General features: G+C 39.7%; 1 pseudogene; it reads right to left on the bottom strand.

Moving 5' to 3' along the window:
* Positions 1–8,022: 8,022 nt before the first annotated feature.
* On the bottom strand, positions 8,023–8,551 carry LOC102427569 (annotated as a pseudogene).
* Between the last annotated feature and the right edge of the window lie 577 nt (positions 8,552–9,128).

The raw sequence follows: 9,128 nt of genomic DNA, 5'->3' as shown, positions 1-9,128 counted from the left end.
AGCAGTCCCGAGCCACAGAGATCGGGCCTAAACCGGCAGTCGGACATCCCCTGAGGGGATTGGAGAGGGTGCAGGCCGGGCTGAGGAACACCTCTCCCCCCCCCCCGCCATGCACAAATTTCGTGCACCAGGCCACTAGTCAATAATAAAAACAATTTTCTTTTTGAGCAGTACAACAAGATCATCTTATTTAGCAAGGAAGTACTCATCTTCTGAGTTCTGGAAGTAGGGTTAAACTTCTCAATTCCAAGCTTAGTTACATATTATAAAAATCTTTCCATTAAAGCCAGCTCAGCAATAAAAATTGGTCTCACAGAAAAGGAATAATCAGAAAACACACAAGGAGAAGGCAATCCATCATATTCAGACTATCAGGCAGAAAAAAAGTAAAACAAATCCTGATTTTATGATATTGCTAAAATTATAAATTTTGTTAGAAATGAAAAAAACTTATTTTTCCAACTTTGTCAAAATAGGCTACATTTTCCTTCATAAGCATATAAGAATCAAGGTAGGGAGCTGGAAATCTGTCGACTGAAAATCTAAAGGGTATTATTGGTATTCAGTAGGCAGGCTTTCATAACAATGACTTGACAAAACCTTGACACTGAAAGTACTTATATCTGCTGTCAATCACTCACTCCTTGACATGTCAAGTGCACATCCTTTCAGGGACAACTTCAATCAACATTAGCACTCAGAATAGAGTACACAGTGTCACTGCTTCAGAAATGAGAGGAAAATAAAATGTGGTAGATGGAAGGGAAAGACAGAAAGGCATTCCTGTTTATAGGAAACCAGATTCAAATGGAAAGTAGATAAAAATCACGAAACAAGCTGGAAGGCTGGATTCAGCCAGGTTATGTGGATTTCTTTATTTGAGAAAAATATTCTCTTGCTATACACCCTACAAGAGAAAATTTGAACAACATATCATAAAGGCTGACAGGGGTCCATCCTGTAATGAACCTTGGGTCTTTGGGAAATAAAGTTAATTTTTGGAGGGAGAAATGCCTAGATATGGTTCTAAGACATGAAGAAAATATGAATCTGTATGTGTTATTCCATTATTCTCTCATTCATACTTCTTTTTCTTTTAAACCTTTGTTCTCTCTTTTACTCCTTCCTCTTCTTTTTTCTCATTATCTTACGAAAGTAGAGTGAAAGAACATAGGGCCTGGAGTCAAATAGCCCTCAGTGCAAATTATTACTGACTAGTTATATGATAACTCTGGGCAAGTTATTTAACCTCATCTTATAGTAGTACATGCATAAAATATGTACAATAATCTACACTTTACAGAGTTGCTATAAGACTGAATGATAATAGTTGTATATAAAATATTTACCCATAATGAAGTATTCACTATACACCTATTTTCCTCCTCTCTCCTGATTCTGTTGATTCTGACCTCAAAAGAGCACCCATGTGCTCTTGCCCTCACAGAGAGGACTAAAGGGAATGATGCTGAAGCTGTCTTCAGAACACTAGAGGAAAATCAAGGATACCAGGAACCCAGTCAGGCCATGAGAATACGTACTTTACAAACCATGGCCTACAGCCCATTGATTTGCTAGTCTTATTCTGATTGGTAGAATCCTTCCATTGGTGCTTGTCAGTGGCAACAAAGGATTATCCTAGTTTGTAGCCTACTCATTACATTAAAAAATATACTTTGGAGGCATTGTGCAAGTTTAGGTACCAGCAGAGTCTATAAAAAGTGGCAGATGGAGAGCAAAACTATCAAAAGCATTTTTTCTACTCTGGCCACAACAGTTTTCATTACTATGACCTGATGAGCTATAAAAGTTGGAGAAATTGGAAACATTCTAGAAAAAAACAAAACTTCTAATTATTAAAACTATAAGGGCAAATGTAAACAATGCTTTGGGCTAGCACTTATTTTAAATGCCTTTCTCTAAAATAATTTTTGTCATATTTCCATTATTCAATAGGTAAGCCCTGTCTTGGAAACTGGATTATTATTATATTTTTCTAACTATTCCCTTCACAGGTTTCCCACTCCAGTAGAACTGAAAAGACTGTAGCCTTATGTGGCTGCCCTACACAAGAGGGAGGTAAGGTTTATGAAGTCCAGGAAAACATGCTTCTCTACTGAAGGAGGCAGATTTCTATTTTATCCAAGTTCAACAGATAATTGAGTACATAGAACTCATATACTTTTTTTCATTTTCTATTGGTATCCTTGCCTTTTTTCGCCCTTTATTATACGTGTTATTAAACTTTAGAGCCAAGAACTGCCAAAAGCCACAAAGAATTCATTCCCCCGAGATTAAAAAAGGAAATGAAACATTTTTATTTTCATCTAAAATAGTGATTTAAGTACTCAAATTTTATACTGAACTAATTTACCTCAACATGTAGATTAGAAGCTACTTAACAGCAATAGCATCAGAAAAGAAAGTTCTCATCATCCTGGGCAGTTCACACTAATAATTAGAAAGAAAAAAGGAAAGCTGTGAATTACAATGAACTAAAACTAAATAAGTGTCCATGCTGGATTAAAGGATTTGCATTGTCAGTCTGATGTATAATGAATGTGAAAATCAGCCATTTAATTAAATGGTACATGGTATAATCACTTTGTTCTGCATTAAACTGCTTAGGTTATCAGAGTGCCTTTAGTTTAGCAATTGTTCACTATTACACTACCCCATGACTTCTCTTAGACACTGTTTAACCTACATTATTCCAAATTTAAAATATTGGGCTTATATAGCTATTTAATTTAACTGATATATTTCATCAATTTATTAATGAATATAGAAAATAGAAAAACTACTTTTAATCACAAAGGAAATAAAAATTAAAACCCAAGAACAAAAATATTTAAGAACAAAGTAGTATTTTCTTATAGACTGTTTTAATAATTTAGACTTTAAAAGTATTTTCTGATGTGCTTATAATTATAAAATGCCCAACAACCAGCTTTCTTTTTGAAGAACATGGTCAATAAGAGCACTAAGGTCCCTGCAAACACATGAAACCAGAACAGGCCAGAGTGCCTACAAGCCTGATAGGTGTCATGTGACTATATAGTTACTGTGGGTTGGTCTATGGAAAGAAGAAAGCACAAAAATGACAATAAAAGTTAAGATGGCCCTGGCTGTCAATAGGGATTGAGGAGGATACAAGGAGAGTAAGGCTCGACTAGAGACAAAATCACCCAGATTTCATAAGGCTGAAGCCATATACTCACCGCCACGGCAATCCTCCCAAGGACATGCTCTGGAATTTTTCTATATACATCCAAAGATCCTCCTGCAGAGAAAAACATGTGTTACTACCAATAAAACTACTAGAACAGAGCACTGGGTCTCTCCTCTGTGCATCCATTGTGAGAAATTTTTTGCTCATATCATGCATTAAATGTCTGGGGTAAAATTGGTTTTTGTCCAATTTTGTTTATAACAGAATTACACTTCCAGATGAAGCATCACTGGATATTTCCATTTTTTTTCTAAGTGAATAATCACATACACACAAATATTGAAGAAAACTAATCAAGGGTAGGCTGAGAATCTGTACTTTATGTAAACTTAAATACATACACAAAACTGAAGATCAATAGGATAATTTGATTTAAGTATCAACCTTGTGTAGCAGATTTTCTCAAATGTAAACCAGGACCCTATTTTAAAATTTTCACATTAACCAAACAGAAGTTGGCGAATATAAGGTCCAAAAGACACACAAAAACTAGTAAAATAAAATACTAATGTTAACATCTATCTAAATAAATGTTATCCTTCAAATCAGGTTCCAAGACAATCAACTATTCCAAAGATACTATCTTAGTGCAAAATGGGCTTTGTGAGGTTTAAAAAAAACTTTCTCTTTGATAATACCCTGAAAACTAATATAATGGATAAAAAAGAAAAACTAATCTATGTCATAACGTTTTCCACTAAAATGGTATTCACTAGTTCCCCACCCCCCGACCCCCTTTACCAGATCAGCTTTTGGCAGTTTCTACAAATCAAAACCTCTAGATTGTGAACATAATAAAGGCAAAGGCCATGCTGTTTGCTTGTTTTAAATTTTCATCAATCTAGAAGTCAGCAAAACTAGCAAACAGTAGATATTCAGTAAATATCTGTCAGATGAATAAATAAAAATCACCATGAATTTCACCAGATAGGTATAGTTACTCTCAAAGCAGTTTCAAAAAAAGAGACTACAAACCATTTACAACACCAATAACATCACTGAAACAACTGCATAAATTTCCTAGGTATCTACTGTAAAGAAACCAATATTCACTTAGAAGTATAAATTAGGGTATGCATGTTAATTTCAGGAAGATATGCAAAGAACCACTACTTTACTCATATTAATAATACTAGAGGCCCGGTGCACAAAAATTTGTGCACTCGGGGGTGGGGAGTCCTTCAGCCCGGCCTGTGCCCTCTCGCAGTCTGGGACCCCTCGGGGGATGACCACCTGCTGGCTTAGGCCTGCTCCCTGAGGGATTGGGCCTAAGATGGCAATCAGACATCCTTCTGGCAGCCCGGCAGCCCTCGGGGGATGTCTACTTGCCAGCGGGGAGCAGACCTAAGCTGCAGTCGGACATCCTTAGCGCTGCTGAGGAGGCAGGAGAGGCTCCCACCACCACCACTGTACTGGCAGCCATTAGCCTGGCTTGTGGCTGAGCAGAGCTCCCCAATGTGGGAGCGCACTGACCACCAGAGGGCAGCTCCTGCATTGAGCGTCTACCCCCTGGTGGTCAGTGTGTGTCATAGTGACCAGTCATTCCCAGTCTTTCTGCTGTTAGGGTCAGTTTGCATATTACCCTTTTACTATATAGGATAGAGGCCTGGTGCATGGGTGGGGGCCGGCTGGTTTGCCCTGAAGGGTGTCCCGGATCAGGGTGGGGGTCCCGCTTGGGTGCCTGGCCAGCCTGGGTGAGGGGCTGATGGCTATTTGCAGCTGGTTGCACCCCCTTCAGGGTGGGGGTCCCCACTGGGGTGCCTGGCCAGCCTGGATGAGGAGCTGATGGCTGTTTTCAGGCTGGCCACACCCCCTTTAGGGTGGGGATCCCCACTGGGGTGCCTGGCCAGTCTGGGTGAGTGGCTGAGGGCTGTTTTCAGGCTGGCCGGCGACTGAAGCTCCCAGCCTCTCCTTTTTTTCTTTTTATTCTGGGATTTATTTACCTTCTATAATTGAAACTTCGTTGCTGTCACTGGAGCTGAGAGCCGGCTCCAGCTCTGAGGCCACGGCCTGCTGAAAGCAGGTATCTGGGGTTTGTTTAGCTTCTATAATTGAAACTTTGTTGCTTTTGGAGCTTAGAGCTGGGCTGCGGCAGGCGGGGAACCTTGGCTTCCTCCATCACTGGAGCAAGCAAGCCTCCTACTCGCTTCAGCTGCGTGGCTGCTGGCCACCATCTTGGCTGGCGGTTAATTTGCATATCACCCTGATTAGCCAATGGGAAGCATAGTGAAGGTACGGTCAATTACCCTTTTTGTCTTTTATTAGATAGGATGACTACATGAGAACTGTTTTAATATGTAATAGCCTTCCTTTGGGTCAAGTTTGTACAGCCTTTCAGTTCTACAATGGAATTATCCAGGATATTTGAGAAATAATTTGTTTCTATTAGAGGCTAAAAATTAATATATAATACTTTACTACCAGATGATTTAAAAATATACTTCACAAGGGATCAGCATGAAACATGTTATTCTTTTGAAATGCAGTTAAGTTTATTTTGCAAAGAGAAAATTTTTATATGTCAAGGTTCTCTAGAGCTAAACATCGGAGAAAAAAAAATAACTTTTCCGGTAAAAAATATATATAAATAAAGCTATTGGTTTTATATTTATCCTGTTTAAAGCAGGAAAATGATCACTTCTTTAGATAATTTTGCCTTGTAGTTTCCAGATTCTGACATGAAGCTGGAAAATCCCAGAGTGACTAAAACTTACATTTTGGTTCTGGGTACTACTGGGAAGATAATGAGAAAACACACTTCTGCAATGAGCTGAACCATCTTTATTTACTAAAATAGCATTTATATTATAGATGCAATAAAAGTGAAAGTATTCTAGAAAAAGTATTTTATGTTCTCATTGATCTTTCAGATGAATGCAGCTGCAAGGATGAACAGTCTCAAGAAGATCAAGCTTCACGTGCTGGTATTTGGAATACTGATAAATGCAGCTATTGCACCAATCCCTTATGAAGTGAACAGCTTGAGTGGCTCAAAACTGGGAGGTGCAAATCACTCCCATATACTAGTAAGAAGTCTTAAGAGGAGATTTATTTTTATGTAGGACATAAATCAGGGCTTAATTAGCTAAGTAGACAATATTAACAAGCTGAATCAAAAAGTTAAAGATTATGTTACTACCATTATCAGTAGAACAAGCCAAAAGAGAACCCTATTTTGAGGTAGTTCACTGGGTTTTGTAAATATCCATTTAATCTTGGTTATAGTCCCCTCTCCTTAGCCATCATATAGGTAAATATTTCCATAGCTGGCTTTGTGTCATCACAGATTCATCTTGCCCTTGACATACTCATTAGAGATAACTGTCAGAAAAATAAAAAAGTGGTAGATCCACAGAATCAAGAGTTCCTATTAAGCCTGATGAGTTCTCTTTGTGCAGTTAAGTAATTCTTATTAGGCTAAAATAGCAGATGATTTTCCTTTTAATTTTTACTCAGTTTTACTGTAATTTGTATCCTATAGGCCTATCCCCAAAAGGCAATTTTTAGATTCATCAAATCATCAGACATTAGTGTTGGTGGGACATTAAAGATCAGTGCAATGACTTTATTTGACAGGTGGGGGAAACTGAGTTCTGGAGAAGTGAGTATTCTATTCATGGCCATGAGTCAGTTGAAGGCAGAGGTCAGGAAAGCTCTGAGCCTTTGAACTCCCAGAACAGCAAAGGTCTAAAATGTTTCCCTATAACATCACATAGCTTGCGAATCACATGTTCACTTTTTACAGTTTAAAAAAATTTTATGACATATACTCAGAGAGAGAGAGAGAGAGAGAGAGAGAGAGAGAGAGAGAGAGTTTAATCTTAGCTGAGATGTTGGTATTCTAGACATTCAGAAACTCACTTATCTTAGAACAGTTGGTTTGAACTATTTGCTCATGATTCCAAGGTCACTGGTTTGCTACCTGCGACCTGTCAATTCCCAGTGTTCCTTGACCTCAGATCATCCCTACCCATCGTTTCATTGAATGCCACTATCCAGGAGGAAGGGAGCTAACAGATTAGCAAAAAACTAATCTCAGTTGCCAAACTACTACATGTTTCTTTTGATGAATTAGGGCTACTGTTTTCATGAAACTAGGCCAAAAAGACTCCTGGGATAAGGTCTGTGCTGATCCTAATACAGGGTCTAAATTAGAAAGTAGTGTCTTGCATGTAAGATAAACACAAAATGTAGTAAATGAACAAGAAGCAACCTTACTACCATACCCACCCCAACATTTTCCCTAAAAAGACCATAATTATTATTAATACTAACAAAACTGAAATCTAGACCATTAAGCAAACATTTCAGAAGATGCTCTCTTAGTGTCTGCTAATTGAGAAAGTAAAAAGCCCCTTTTTTCTTTGCAACATGTTTTTCGGAAAACAATTTATTCCCATGATGGTAATCCAAATACATGAGCAGATATTCTGAGATGCATTTGGGTGTTTCTTAGTGGATTTAGTTTTGACTTATTGAGAAGGCATGTCATATCACTCCCCTGGAAGACACCAAACAATAAGAATCAATTGATTACCTTGGAGCTTGCCTAGTACAAAAAGCCTTTTCCTTAGGGGCATTTGTTGAAAACAATAAGAATCAATTGATTACCTTTGTAACTGACTGAGGTGGTGGATAATAGTTGAGGTAAACAACAAGCTAACCAAAAATATTAAAAGGGAAAGCTGGGGAATGAGATGTTCATAGAGGCTTTGAAAAGCTCTACATATTCTTGGGAATATAGGACATGCACATGCATAAGACTGTTCAAAGATGGGGAACAAATGGAGCTATACAATTGTAACATTTTTGTACAATATTAAAAAGGCCAAGATGTATTCAAAACCCTTCATTGACTTGGTTACACTGCTTTTGAACCCGGGGAGACCAAATTCCTGGGCAGCTCTGGAGACTCCAAATAAGCTAGAGGAGACCCAAGCTTCCTGATGGGTTTTGGTCTAGCTGCTGTTATTAGAGTTCACACAGTAAACACATCATTCTTCCACCACCATCAGCCAGGCATGGTTGATGTTCCCGGTGAAGGTGGTCACCATCTGGTTCTGTGGGCCCACAATAGAACCCTCCAGGATGTACACTGAGTGAGCAACATTGGCACGAAATAGTTGCTCGGCTCAGTGGAGCATCCTGTTGGTCTTGGTCAGGAGGCTCCAGGACAGGAGCTTCTGATCAGGGGTCACCTCCAGCGCACTATGTCTTCCATCAAGACATGTTTGCTATAAGGATTCAAGCACTAAAGGCAGCAAACACTTGGTCCCATGAAGTCTGGAGCACACTCTGGCCCAGGAAATACTTCACCATTGTCCCAACCAGGCTGGGATCAGCATCCTTGCAGCATCAGGGATGCAGAGCCTGGGGGGCACATGGAAGCCAGGCTGGGGATCAGCACCCACCCTCCAGGCACCAGCTCAGTCACCACCCCGCTGCCCCCCACCAGCTGCCTCTGCCCACGACTTCCAGCGCAGACTCCTATGTGCAGTTTTTGAAACCTCACCAGGCCCTGTATCAGGCTCAATATGTACTCCCTTGTCCTGCTTAAGTATGTCGGACAATGACCCTCAGGGCACGTCAGTGACCTTCAGCATTTCTGACTCCGCAGGAGTGTGGTGGGAAGGGGATGAGGTTGTCTTTTTGCTGCAGCACAAGAGGAGTATATACTGGCCCATTGCTCTGCACAGGCTATTGGGGGGACCTGTTGCTGGCCATGTGGGGGGACCTGTCGCTGGCCATGAACTGATACCCACTATTGAAGCTGATACCTATCTCTCTCTCTCTCTAATGTGAACAAAGCATTGTTCAATCCAGTGTTGGGACTTCTCCTGGAAATAGGCAACACATGCCACTTGACCACAAAAACTACTCACAAAAGAAACTCCAG

Source organism: Myotis lucifugus, unplaced genomic scaffold, assembly GCF_000147115.1.
Source record: "Myotis lucifugus unplaced genomic scaffold, Myoluc2.0 scaffold_338, whole genome shotgun sequence".
NCBI lineage: Eukaryota > Metazoa > Chordata > Mammalia > Chiroptera > Vespertilionidae > Myotis > Myotis lucifugus.
The sequence above is the reverse complement of the archived record's forward strand: the minus strand, read 5'-3'. Positions and strand labels throughout refer to the sequence as shown.